The sequence below is a fragment of the Ovis aries genome, chromosome X (assembly GCF_016772045.2).
Source record: "Ovis aries strain OAR_USU_Benz2616 breed Rambouillet chromosome X, ARS-UI_Ramb_v3.0, whole genome shotgun sequence".
Lineage (NCBI taxonomy): Eukaryota > Metazoa > Chordata > Mammalia > Artiodactyla > Bovidae > Ovis > Ovis aries.
Window position 1 is genome coordinate 9,361,844 of NC_056080.1, and position 13,524 is coordinate 9,375,367.

General features: G+C 41.0%; 1 protein-coding gene across 6 annotated transcripts in view; it reads right to left on the reverse strand.

Annotated features, from left to right (window-relative positions):
- The window catches only part of ARHGAP6 (Rho GTPase activating protein 6), a 542,302-nt gene that overhangs the window by 87,255 nt on the left and 441,523 nt on the right, over positions 1–13,524 (reverse strand). The gene's annotated exons all lie outside the window — the stretch shown is intronic.

Genomic DNA, 13,524 nt, shown 5'->3' on the forward strand with positions numbered 1-13,524 from the left:
TCCCTAAAATCCAACCCATTCTTAGTTAACTGTGGATTTTCTCAGTCAATTGCAAACATCCCAGTCTGGAGAATCTTCTAGGTCACCTGATCTCATAAAATGACATGAAGAAAACCATGTGGAAAGATATTTCAAGATACTGCTTCCTCTCTTTTATGGGAACACATGGAAACTTATTCATTTTTATTTCTCAGTAACAGAAAAAACTACTGCTAATTGCCATCATGCAAAGGCTAACAGAGTTTTGCCAAGAGAATGCACTGGTAATATCAAAAAGCCTCATCCGACAACACAAGAGACGACTCTACACATGGACATCACCAGATGGTCAATACTGAAATCAGATGGATCATATTATTTGTAGCCAGAGATGGAAAAGCTCTATATAGTCAGCAAAAATAAGACCAGGAGTTGACTGGCTCAGATCATGAACTCATTACAAAATTCAGACTTAAATTGAAGAAAGTAGGGAAAACCACTAGACCATTCAGGTATGACCTAAATCAAATCCCTTATGATTATACAGTAGAAGTGACAAATAGATTCAAGGGATTAGATCTGATAGACTGAGTGCCTGATGAACTATGGACGGAGGTTCATGACGTTGTACAGGAAACAGGGATCAAGACCATTCCCAAGAAAAAGAAATGCAAAATGGTTGTCTGAGAAGGGCTTACAAATAGCTGAAAAAAGAAGAGAAGCCAAAGGCAAAGGAGAAAAGGAAAGATATACCCATTTGAATGTAGAGTTACAAAGAATAGCAAGGAGAGATAAGAAAGCCTTCTTCAGTGATCAATGCAAAGAAATAGAGGAAAATGACAGAATGGGAAAGACTAGAGATCTCTTCAGCAAAATTAGAGATACCAAGGGAACACTTCGTGCAAAGATGGACACAATAAAGGACAGAAAAGGTATGGACCTAACAGAAGGAGAAGAGATTAAGAAGAGGTGGCAAGAATACACAGAAGAACTATACAAAAAAGATCTTCACGACCCAGATAATCACAATGGTGTGATCACTCACCTAGAGCCAGACATCCTGGAATGCAAAGTCAAGAGATGCGAATACCAGACCACCTGACCTGCCTCCTGAGAAATCTGTACACAGGTCAAGAAGCAACAATTAGAACCGGACATGGAACAACAGACTGGTTCGAAATCAGAAAAGGAGTACATCAAGGCTGTATATTGTCACCTTGCTTATTTAACTTATTTGCTTGTGCAGAGTACATCATGTGAAATGCCAGACTGGATGAAGCACGAGGTGGAATCAAGATTGCCGGGAGAAATACCAATAACCTTGGAGATGCAGATGACACTACCCTTATGGAAGAAAGTGAAGAACTAAAGAGCCTCTTGAGGAAAGTGAAAATGTTGGCTTAAAACTCAACATTCAAAAAACTAAGATCCTGGCATCTGGTCCCATCATTTCATAGCAAATAGATGGGAAAATGATGGAAACAGTGACAGACTTTATTTTGTGGGGCTCCAAAATCACTGCAGATGATGACTGCAGCCATGAAATTAAAAAATGCTTACTAAAGCTTTGGAAGAAAAGCCATGACCAACCTAGACAGCATATTCAAAAGCAGAGACATTACTTTGCCAACAAAGGTCCGTCTAGTCAAAGATATGGTTTTTCCAGTAGCCATGTATGGATGTGAGAGTTGGACTATAAATAAAGCTGAGTATGGAAGAATTGATGCTTTTGTACTATGGTGTTGGAGAAGACTCTTGAGAGTCCCTTGGAGTGCAAGGAGATCAAACCAGTCAATCCTAAAGGAAATCAGTCCTGAATATTCATTGGAAGAACTGATGCAGAAGCTGAAGCTCCAATACTTTGGCCACTTGATGGGAAGAGCCAACTCATTGGAAAAGACCCTGATGTTAGGAAGGACTAAAAGTTAGAAAAGAAAGAAAACAACAGAAAATGAGATGGTTAGATAACACCATGGATTCGCAGGGCATGAGTAAGCTCTGGGAATGGGTGATAGAGAAACCCGAAAAGCCACAGTCCACGGAGTTACAAAATAATCCGACACGACTGAGAGAGTCAACTGAGCAGACCAAAGCCTAACACAAGAAACAAATAGAAACCTCTTAAGTATAACAACCCCAGAAAAATACACCTGTCTCAAAACTTTCATTTCGCAAGGTCTGTTTTTGTATACAACCATATTGGCTTCGTCCACCTGACAAAGCCTCCAAAAATTAGTAACCAGACAGCTTATATTTCTACGCATACTAAGTGCAACACAAAAGACCCACCTTGAGAATGAGCACTCCTAACACAGTTAGGGTGAGCAGCGTCAAGGGTAACTCTGGGTCAAGAGTTTGTGGCAGATCTTTTCACTGAAGTGCGTGAAGGTTCATTCATCGAAATATTACGTTTAAAAGAAATCTATAATGAATTAAGATAGTAAATTCAATCTATATTGCGTGCAGTGCATGCTGGTTATGCAAATGAAACCTGAGTCTCCACCCCCGAAATTCAAGCCTTTCCCCGCCCCAGCTCACGGGAAGCCAGCTTCTGGTCCCTTGTTCCCAGGCCCGTGACTCCATGTTTTCTCCTCCTCGACACTCTGATTTTCTCTCAATAAGGATTTTGTTGACAGCTTAAGATAATGATATATGGGTGCTGGATTTGACACAGAGAAGGTTCACTATAATGTCGAATGAAATAGAGTGCCGAACCTCCTCAGTCATGCCCAGACTATTTGCGACCCCACGGACTATAGCCCTCCAGGCTCCTCCGTCCATGGAATTCTCCAGGTAAGAATACTGCAGTGGGTAGCCATTCCCTTCTCCAGGAGAAGCTTCTCCAGGATCAAATCTGGGTCTCCTGCTTTGTAAGCAGACTCTTTACTGTATAAGCCATCAGGGTGACTCTAATCACTATTTTTAAAAAAGTGACTGCCAAAATAGGAGAACTGAATCATCAGAAAAGACCCTGATGCTGGGAAAGATGAAAGGCATGAGGAGAAGGGGACAACAAAGAACACTGGAGTGGGTTGCCATTTCCTTCTCCAATGCATGAAAGTGAAAGTGAAAGTAAAAGTAAAGTCGCTCAGTCATGTCCGACCCTCAGTGACCACATGGACTGCAGCCTTCCAGGCTCCTCTGTCCATGGGATTTTCCAGGCAAGAGTACTGGAGTGGGTTGCCATTCTCTGATAGTAATATATAGTATGTATAAATATAATATGGCTTCCCAGGTGGCTCACTGGGTAAACAGTCTACCTGCAATGCAGGAAATGCAGGAGATGTGGGTTAGATCACTGGGTCAGGAAGATCTCCTGGAAGAGGGCATGGGAACCCACTCCAGTGTTCTGGCCTGGAGAATCCCCATGGACAGAAGAGCCTGGTGGGCTACAGTCTCTGGGGTCACAAAGAGTTGGACATGACTGAAGCAACTGAGCAAACACAGTACACAAATATAATCTAGATTAATTAAGGCTTAGGAAGGTTAGGTAATTTCCCCCAAATTGTAAAACTTACAAGACTTAAAATCAATCAGGAATTGAGCTAAAAAGACTTAGGCTTTTAAATTCTATGCTAAATTGTGACCACTTAGTTTCTATTTTATAGCAGTCTAATGAGTTATTTTCATCATACTAAATATAGAGATAGATCAATAAAAAGTACATATTCATATAGACATCTGATGTGAAAATACTCCACATCAAAGAATCAAAGCAGAGATTCCCACAATCCTGGGTTTGTTTGTGTGCACACATATACATCGCTGATTCCACTGAGAGTGAATATCTCTACTCTTAAGGCAGACAGTGAGAAAGTCATGACATAAGAAACAATACTTCACAGTCCTCTGAAACCTAATGTCCCCTCACAGAGAAGGAATTCCTAGGAATCACAGATATCAGCCAGGGCACAACAGCTTTGATGAGGTAGCTACTGTTTCCTCAATAATCAAGAAAAGTTCTGGGAGGAGGAACAGTGTTGGGCCCCACAGACACTCCCAGGGATTTGCTGTGGATGCGGGAAATATTAAGGAATCCCCAAAGACTTCATCATCCTTATTAATTATTCACCTGAAAGAAGAGAGACAGAAAGACTGGCCCCAGAGACCATTAAGACACCTTTCTTCCATACTGGTAGCAAATTCCTGCCTAGATGATTCATTCGAAAGAGTAAATGGAAGTATGCTAATGCTTGGATTTTTTCCCCCTCTTTATCTAGGATTTCACTAATTTATTTATTCATTGTTTTAGCAAATGGAGATATACTCTGGTGTGCATGCTCAGTTGCTCAGTTGTGTCCGACTCTTTGTGACCCCATGGACTGTAGCCTGCCAGGCTCCTCTGTCCATGAGATTTTCCAGGCAAGAATACTGGAATGGGTTGCCATTTCCTCCTCCAGGAGATCTTCTCTACCCAGGGATCAAACCCGTGTCTCTTCCTTGGCTAGTGGATTCTTTACCACTGCACCACTTTGGCAGGAGTAGAAAATAAACCAGGGTAAGTAAAGAATATAGTGTGTTGAATAATAACAGCTAAGGATGGGGGAAAAAGCAGGGAAGGGCCTGGAAGTGTTAGCAGAAGACAGAGATTTAGTGTTAGATTGGGGGGAGGGGTGCAGGGCGCTGGGAAAGACCTCACAGGGAAGGCTATGTTTCACTAAACATGCACACACAAGTGCATCCCAGATGGGAAGATCCAGATGAGCTGGTGATTTTTTTTTTTTTTTTTTTGCTTTACCACAAGGCATGTGGGATCTTAGTTCCCTGTCCAAGGATTGAACTCAGGTCCCCTGCATTGGAACCGTGGAGTCTTTACCACCGGGCTGCCAGGGAAGTCCCTGGTGATTTCTAAATATGAAGTTTAGGTATCAAATGGAGCCTACTGCTACCTGAAGTGTCAAAATGGAATTACATACCTATTCTTTAAAAGCATTTTAAAAATATGCCCTCCAATGGCTTTGTTATCTGTAGCAGGGGTTGGCTATCTGTTTTCTGTAAAAGGCCAGAAAGTAAATATTTCAGGCTTTGTGGTCCATGTGGTCTTTGTCAAAACTGCTCAGATCTGCCTTTGTGGCATGAAAGCAGCCATAGTTGATAAGTGAATGGGTATGGCTGTGTGCCAATCAAACTTCATTTACAAAAGAAGGTGGAAGGCTGGATTTGGACAGTGGGCTACAATTTGCCAACCTATGTATAATAGTTTATGGCTCAAGTAAAATAAACCAATTCCTACAAGATACATTTTATTTCTTTAATTTACTATGTCCTCCAGGGCTTCCCTGGTGGCTCAGTTGTAAAGAATCTGCGTATAAAGCAGGAAACATAGGTTCAATCCCTGGGTTGGGAAGATCTCCTGAAGAAGGAACTGGCAACCCACTCTAAGATTCTTGACTGGAAAATTTCATGGACAGAGGAACCTAGCAGGCTATAGTTCATGAGGTTCATGGGGTCGCAAAGAGTCGAACACGACTGAGCGAGTAAACAACAACAAATGTCCTCCTGTATAATTAATTTGAACAAAATGTAATGAACACCTATTACATGCTAAAAATAGTACTAGGCTTGAGATTATCAAAATGACAACAGTCCTTGTCTTTAAGGAGTTGAATTTTGTTATGAAGAACACACTCAATCCATGAAATATAGAGATTGTGATATTAGAAGTAAGAGCCAAATGCAATGGGATGCCTAGAATAAAAGACTTTGATATCAATCTGGGGATGAAGGAAGGCTTTATAAGAAGTCAGTGTTTCACTGGAGGCTTGAAATTGAATAAGAGGAGTAAGGGTTTGCTCAGTAGAACTGCAACATTGGAAAAAAAATTCAGTGGGTGCCAAGGCAAATGAATTTGAGGGAACAGGCTTGTTTAGGAGAAATTACAAGGCTAGAAGAAAGGAAACAGCAGGAGGTAAAGCCACATAGAAATCAGGGCCAGATCCTGGAGGGCTATCTCTGTAGGATTTTACTCAGCCAGTGACGGCTAGTCATTAAGGAACCTTGGTTAAGAGAGGAACATGATCAAATTTGCATAAGGGAAAGAGGACTAGAAACACAGTTGTAAAGGAATTGAGGAAGAAAGCAAGCCAAAGATGCAGAGATCAGAAGAGACACTGGACTAGGTAGGATGCTGATTGAAATTGGAATAGATGGGGAGATACTTAGAACCACAAAGATGCTTGGGGGCAAACTGTATCTAGTGGGGGGCTGGGAAGGGGTAATCTAGGATGACTTAAACATTTCTGGTTTGGACAACTGGGAGGCTGATACACTAAATCACTAAGATGAGAACGAGCAGAAGGGAATTAGGTCTGGTGTGTGTCTGTGTGTGTGGGGGGGGGGCATGTGGAGAAGAAATATGTTCAGATTTTGAAAGTGATATTTTATCTCTAAAAACATAAATAAAACACATTCCCAAATCTGGCAAAATAGAATCTGGCTAGGTTACATCTTTCTTGAGCCTTCATCTTCTTCTCTCAACTACAATGGTTCCTTCGCAATCAAGTAATACATAGTTTTGGAAACTGTTCACAAATGACTACACCTAGCATAATAAAAAATGAAGTGTGGTGTTTTAAATTCCTCTGAGTCCATTATACATCATAGCCCATGACTCTCAACTTCGTAGAATTTGTAACTTCTTTGGAAAATTTGGAATTATTAGCCAAAAGGGAGAAAAGGCTTGGTCTATTTGTAAAGACTTGAATGTATGGAGTTGCTGTCTCCTGCGACTTTAGTTCTTGCAGCAGCTGATGGTTCCAGAGAAGGCTACAGACAAACCCAGAAAGAGAAAAGAATGGGACGCTTTCTTGAAAGCACGGCAGCTGCATTGATCAGGCTTTGGAAAAGTCATTTCTCAAAGGAGACAAAACTGTCCCCAGAGTCAATTGGTTCTTAACCCCATCCTTAGGACGTGGCTGAAAAAACAATGTTCCTAGGAGAGAAAGTTATCAAATAATAAATGAAGAGGGACTACGAAGACATCTCAAAAGCTATGTATTATCAAATGTGTGGCATCTTAAAAATATCATTCAGTTACATTTTTGATTATGGGTAATGGACCAAGTTGTTTCATAATCACAGACATAATGTACCAGAAACTTGAATAATTGAAGCCTGAAGAGTTCATTCAGACATGGAAAAGTCTGTATGGGCTACTTCAGTTCATCACCCTTCATCCTCTCCACCATCTCATTGTCTTTTGCAGTCATAAGACATCAAATAATCTCCATCTTCCCCTAGGTCCCAATTTTTTCAGTGTTCCCAGTTTATATTTCCACCATTGTGAATTTTTAATGACTTCGTTTCAAATTAAGTGCATGTAATTTTAACTTTTTTTTTTAAGTTGGAAACACGAGGTTCATTTTGCGGAAATTATAAAATGAACACAACTCACAGGCTAACCCTGTGATACTATGAACTACTTTCATAGTATCTTGAGATAAAGTCAGGAGGTGTGTGACTGTCTAAATGACTTAGAACAGTGTTCTTCATTTTTATTTTTATCCTTAATGCAGTAGAGACATTTTGAGAATAAAGACGTCTAATTTCAGAGCCAAGCACACATAGAGTCAAGGAAATGTCACAACACAATGGCTGGGAAAGCTGCAAACATGTCTTAGAATTACAGTTGGATTGCTTTTTAAGGTGTGATAATTTAGTGACCCTGGGGTCAGGAAGATCCCCTGGGCAAGGAAATGACAACCCACTTCAATATTCTTGCCTGGAGAATCCCATGGACAGAGGAGCCTGGTGGGATATGGTCCATGGCGTCGCAGAGTCAGACTCGACTGAGCGACTAAATAGCAACAACTGTATAGAGTACAGTAGTATAATATCTTTATTTCAAGCCCAGGATGTCCAGAGGCAAACATAAAAGCTTGCTATTTTTTGTGTTTGGTTTTTACGTATTATTTGTGTGAAAAGTCTTATAAACTTATTACAGTACAGTACTATATAGCCAATTGTGTTAGTTGGGCACCTAGGCTAACTTTGTTGGACTTAATGAATAAATTGGACTTATGATCTCAATCTTGGAACAGAACTCTTTCATATGTAGGGGACTTAGGATACTTGGTCGAATGCATCCACCTTCTTTGTCTCAATCCACATCATCTTTTAAAATTAAAGAGTTTTTTCTCAAAACATTCATCCAAGGTTTATGCAGGTTATCCTAAAGTTCAAATCAGAGTATTCTCAATGAAGCATTTACCCTGAAGTCTGAAATCACCTTTTTTTTTTTTTCCTGCCTCCTCATTTCTTCATTCAGGTTGCTACAGCTTAGGACAGAGTCCCCAGATGCGGCGCCCATGGGAACCACAAAGACCAGTGTGTGTGTGTTGGGGGCGGGGGGCAGTCCATGAGCTGTCCACATCTCCTGGTTGCTTCTTCCTAGAATTCCCAGGATCACAGTGTTTATGTGTGTAAAATATATTTGTCTTTATATTATGAAAACTGTCAAATATGAGCAAAGACAGAGACTAGACTAATGACCAAACAGAAGTTTTGGGGCAGGTATCTGCTCTGCAGCTGAGCACCTATATATATGGTTTTCTGATTGGCCCACACAATCAGGATTGAGAACCACTGTGCTCAAATGTTGACCAGATTTGGGTTGGGTTCTAGTAAGTCTTTTCTTCCTAGATAATTCAAGACATTAACTACCACCAAAGAAAGATGCAAATTTACCACAAGATGTGATTTTCTGAACAAAACGTGAGCTTTAAGGCACCCAGCAGTAAGCATGTTCTGCTTTCTTTTATTGAACAAATGCAGTGATGCCATAACCTCATTCATTCCTCATTCATTCAACAACCACAACAACAAATGACTTGAACCTGACACTCAGAGATGAAAACCTACTTAGCCACTACAATATCCTGACTGGTGGATATGAAGCTTGAGAGATGCTCTTCAGCCTGGAGTCAAGTTCTGTGGAGGCAGAGAGAAGTATAGTGTGGAGTTACTAGACAGAAGGTGTGGCAGTCAGAATAACAGCCTCTGCCCCCAAAGATGGCCACCTCTTAATTCCTGTGACTATGTTACCTTACCTGGCAAAAGGGGCTGTGTAGCTGTGATTAAGTTAAGGGATCCTGAGATAGTGAGGTTATTATGGATTATCCAGATGAATGCAACGTCATCAAAGAGTCCTTACCAGAGGGAGGCAGAGGTGGCTGTGTATGTGTGTGTGTGTGTGTGTGTGTGTGTGTGTGTGTGTGTGTGTGTGTGAGAGAGAGAGAGAGAGAGAGAGAGAGAGAGATTGATTTGAAGATACTAGGCTGACAGCTTTAAAGATGGAGGAAAGAGCCATAACCCAAGAAATGCAGGCAACTACTAAAAGCTGGAAAAGGCAAGGCACAGATTCTCCCCCAGAGCCCCCAAAAGAAATGCAGCCTTTGGTCTCAGTGGAGTGAGACTGACATCCAAAACTGTATGACATTAGATTTCTGATGCTTTTGATTTATGATAATTTGCCACATCAGTGATAAATAGGAAACTAACAGAGAAGGAATAGGAGGGAACATTAGAAGAGAATGTTGGTGAGGTCAAGGGGACTGAGTTCAGATGACGATAAGCTCCCAAACACTGTAGAAGGTAGATCTCGACCTGTCAGATTTTTATCTCCTGGTACTAAAGTGCTGCTTCACACTATAGGTATCCCGCCAATGATTTAAGCTGGAAAGTTTCCAAGACTAGAATCCTGAAAGCACTTTCCCCACTAATTAGAATTTTAGAAAGTTACACATAGTAAATATTTCAGGCTTGTGGTTCATATAGTCTTTGTCACAACTACTCAGATCTGCCAATGCAGCACAAAGGCAGCCATAAACCACATGTAAACAAAAGTTCCAATAAAATTTTAGTCATCAGTTCAGTTCAGTTCAGTCGCTCAGTCATGCCCGACTCTTTGAGATCCCATGGACTATAGCACGCCAGGCCTCCCTGTCCATCAGCAACTCCTGGATTTTATCCAAACTCATGCCCATTGAGTTGGTGATGCCATCCAACCATCTCATCCTCTGTCATCCCCTTCTCCTCCTGCCCTCAATCTCTCCCAGCATCAGGGTCTTTTCAAATGAGTCAGCTCTTTGCATCAGGTGGCCAAAGTTGAGCCACCAAATATCAAGTGGCTGAGTTTCATCTTCAACATCAGTACTTCCAATGAACACCCAGAACTGATCTCCTTTAGGATGGACTGGTTGGATCTCCTTGCAGTCCAAGGGACTCTCAAGAGTCTTCTCCAACACCACAGTTCAAAAGCATCAATTCTTCAGTGCTCAGCTTTCTTTACAGTCCAACTCTCACATCCTTATGTGACTGCTGGAAAAACCATAGCCTTGACTAAAAGGACCTTTGTTGGCAAAGTAATGTCTGTGCTTTTTAATATGCTATCTAGGTTGGTCATAACTTTCCCTCCAAGGAGTAAGCGTCTTTTAGTCATAGGCACTAAAATTCTAATATCATAATTTTCAAGTCACAAAATATTATTCTTCTGACTTTTTTCAACCATTTAAAAATGCAAAAAGCTTTCTAGGCATGGAGATCATACAAAAACAATTTGGCCCACTGACTGTAGTTTGTCAACCCCTGATATAAAGAGATTGGGGTCACTTAGCCCCTATGCACATTTATTTGGCATCTACTCTCACATGGCCAAGACCCAGTCCCTAGCACCCTGCATCATGAGCTACATGTATCAGCTAGATTCATGAGAGCAAGAGCCTCATCTGCTTTACTGACCCTGGTGTTCCCAGTACCCAAGATAGTACCTAGGAATTAATTACCACTGAAGAAAAAATAATTCACAAATAATAAATATCTGTCAGTCTAAGAACTACATGGATAAGGTACATCATGAGTCCAATAGGAAATTGGAAACTCACCAACTCATGTAATACTGTGCCTATGAGGGAGAATATCTTCTGGATTTGAATAAATTGCTAAGAAACAGTCTTTTGAAACAAAGCTTGTAGATGAGCCCCCAAATGCCAGTATATGGGGGCAGAAAATAAGTGTAAGAATATGAGACCTGAGGAATAATGAACCTATGACACTCACACTCACACATCAAATCTCTTATGAGCAAGAAGACACAAACACAAAGGTCAGTGTTGCCCTGTGACACTCACTACATGGGCCACGAAGCAATAAACAAGCATCCAGAAGCGTGCCAAAGCCCACCAGCACAGCCTAGAATGTTTCTGGCTGTTCCTCAATTCTGAAATACACACTCCAGGCCAGCATTTTTCTTTGGTGACTGTTTATCTCATAAGTGGATGACTCATTTTAAGGCTCTTCAGATCCAGTTTTTGAGAGGTTGTCACAGGATTTTTTCTTTTAGATTGAAAGTGGATGATTTCTAATTTGCTTTCATTTCATAAATGTGAGATTGAAAGTGACCCAATGTTTCTGGATAGACAAAAGACCTTGATATTTTAAAAAATATCCTTTCATTCTGGGATACCATGGGGCAGCACTAATAAAGGGTAACAAAAGGATATAGCACAGTGGTTCTTGGGGGTGATTTTGCCCCCTCAGGGGACATTTGGCAATTTCTGGAAACATTTTTGGATATCATGACTCTCAGGTGGGTTTCCTACTGGCAACTAGTGAGTAGACATCAGGGATTGGCTCAGCATCCTACCATACACAGGATAGCCCCCTGTGCCCACAATGAAGAACTACCTGGCTCCAAATGTTCACAATACAGAGATGGAGAAAACCTGGCCTAGCATGAGTTAGGTCTGCTCTTAGGTCCAAATCACACACCATCTCCTTAAAATGATGGTGTCAGAAGATATTAACACTCAAGTATCAGTTTTGTTTATCATCAAAGGTATGCACCCTTATATATACCCTTATGCATGCTATCCATGATTATGTACATTATACATGTAGTTTTCTGTATGTTATATAAATAAACAGAATCCTAGAAGTTATTTAGAATTAGCATTAAGAAGGACAAACGCCACAAGCCAATTTAAAAGAGACAAACAAAAAAAGCCTCAAATCTTCATTAGCTGGAGAACAAATCACCGAAAGCATTAACTAAAGAGATTTCCTTCCCACCAGAAGTATATGTCTCCACATTGAGAAAAAAGAAGCAAAAGGCAAACTGAAAAACCAACCATCTAATATCTGTGATTTATTCAGAAAGGTCATTCTTCTGAGCTAAATCGCATCTTTACAAACAGACTTGATTTTCCCATGAAATAAAATTGACTGAAATGATTTTGGTTTTGGTCTATACCACATTGTTTTCTTATGTCCTTGAGACTCGTCTCTAATTGCAGCATCTCTTTAACCTCATCCAACTGTAAACTTCCCAAAGCCCAGTGAGCCAACAAGAAGTGATTCAAGGCTGCTCAAAATATGGCCTGTAGACCTGGGGCAGTAGAATTACCTGGGCAGATGATTCTTGTCAACATGTAGGTTTTGGGGCTCTAAGGCAGATTCTGGGAATTAGGGTCACAAGGAACAGGGCCCAAGTACCTTCGCCATAAACCAGAATCCTCAGAAGATTCTCATCTTTGCACAATAAAGATTGGGACCCACTGGGATGGCAGTAAAGAATTGGATTCATATGGTTATGAGCTCTTTGGCATGATTCAGAACATCTCTAAGCCTCAGTTTTCTCATAAATAAGATGGAGCAAAGAATAATACTTACTCCCAGGTTTGTAGTGATGGTATGAGACAATGCAAGTGAATTGCTTGCTGAGTGTGTATGAGTTCCCAGCAAGCCCTGAATACATGGTAATTAAAGTTATAATTGGACTTTACATGGTAAAGAATCTGCCTGCCATGCAGGAGACTGGAGTTCAGTTGCTGGGTTAAGAAGGTCCCCTGGAGAAGGGAATGGCAACCCACTTGACTATCCTTGCCTGAAGAATTCCATGGACAGAGAAGCCTGAAGGGGTACAGTCCATGGGGTCGCAAAGAGTCAGATTGGACTGAGTGACTAAGCATGCTTACACACACACAAAGTTACAATTAATTTTAACCATCATTCCTCTAAATTGGCCTCCCTTTCAAAAACTTAGCAGTTTTAGTGATATCAAAAACTCTTAAGAAATGTGTGTTGAATTCATGAATAAACGGTTCCACTATGAGTAAGATGGAGGAGCACATGGCAACCAACTCCATATTCTTGCCTGAAGAATCCCATGGACAGAGGAGCCTGGTGGGCTACAAGCCATAGTGTTGCATAGAGTCAGACACGACTGAAGCGACTTAGCATGCACGCATGCACAGCGGGATTGTGATTCCACATAGGTGAGAAGCAGAAGAAAAGACCAGATCAGTAAGTTAAGGGTGGGAAAACTGGCATGCCATTTAGATAAACCATGCCAGGGGCTGAATATCTTTTGTCTTCTACTGTGGCCACCTGTCATTTACTAATAATTAATACTTGCTGAAGCATGGCATAAGTTTAAACACCAGGCTCACAACCAACATTTCTGAAAAGGGCTGCCTAGTTCTTTAGAACTCCAAAATAAACACATCTCCAATGGCAAGGAAATCCCTTCCCTATGAGTTTCCGGGCAAA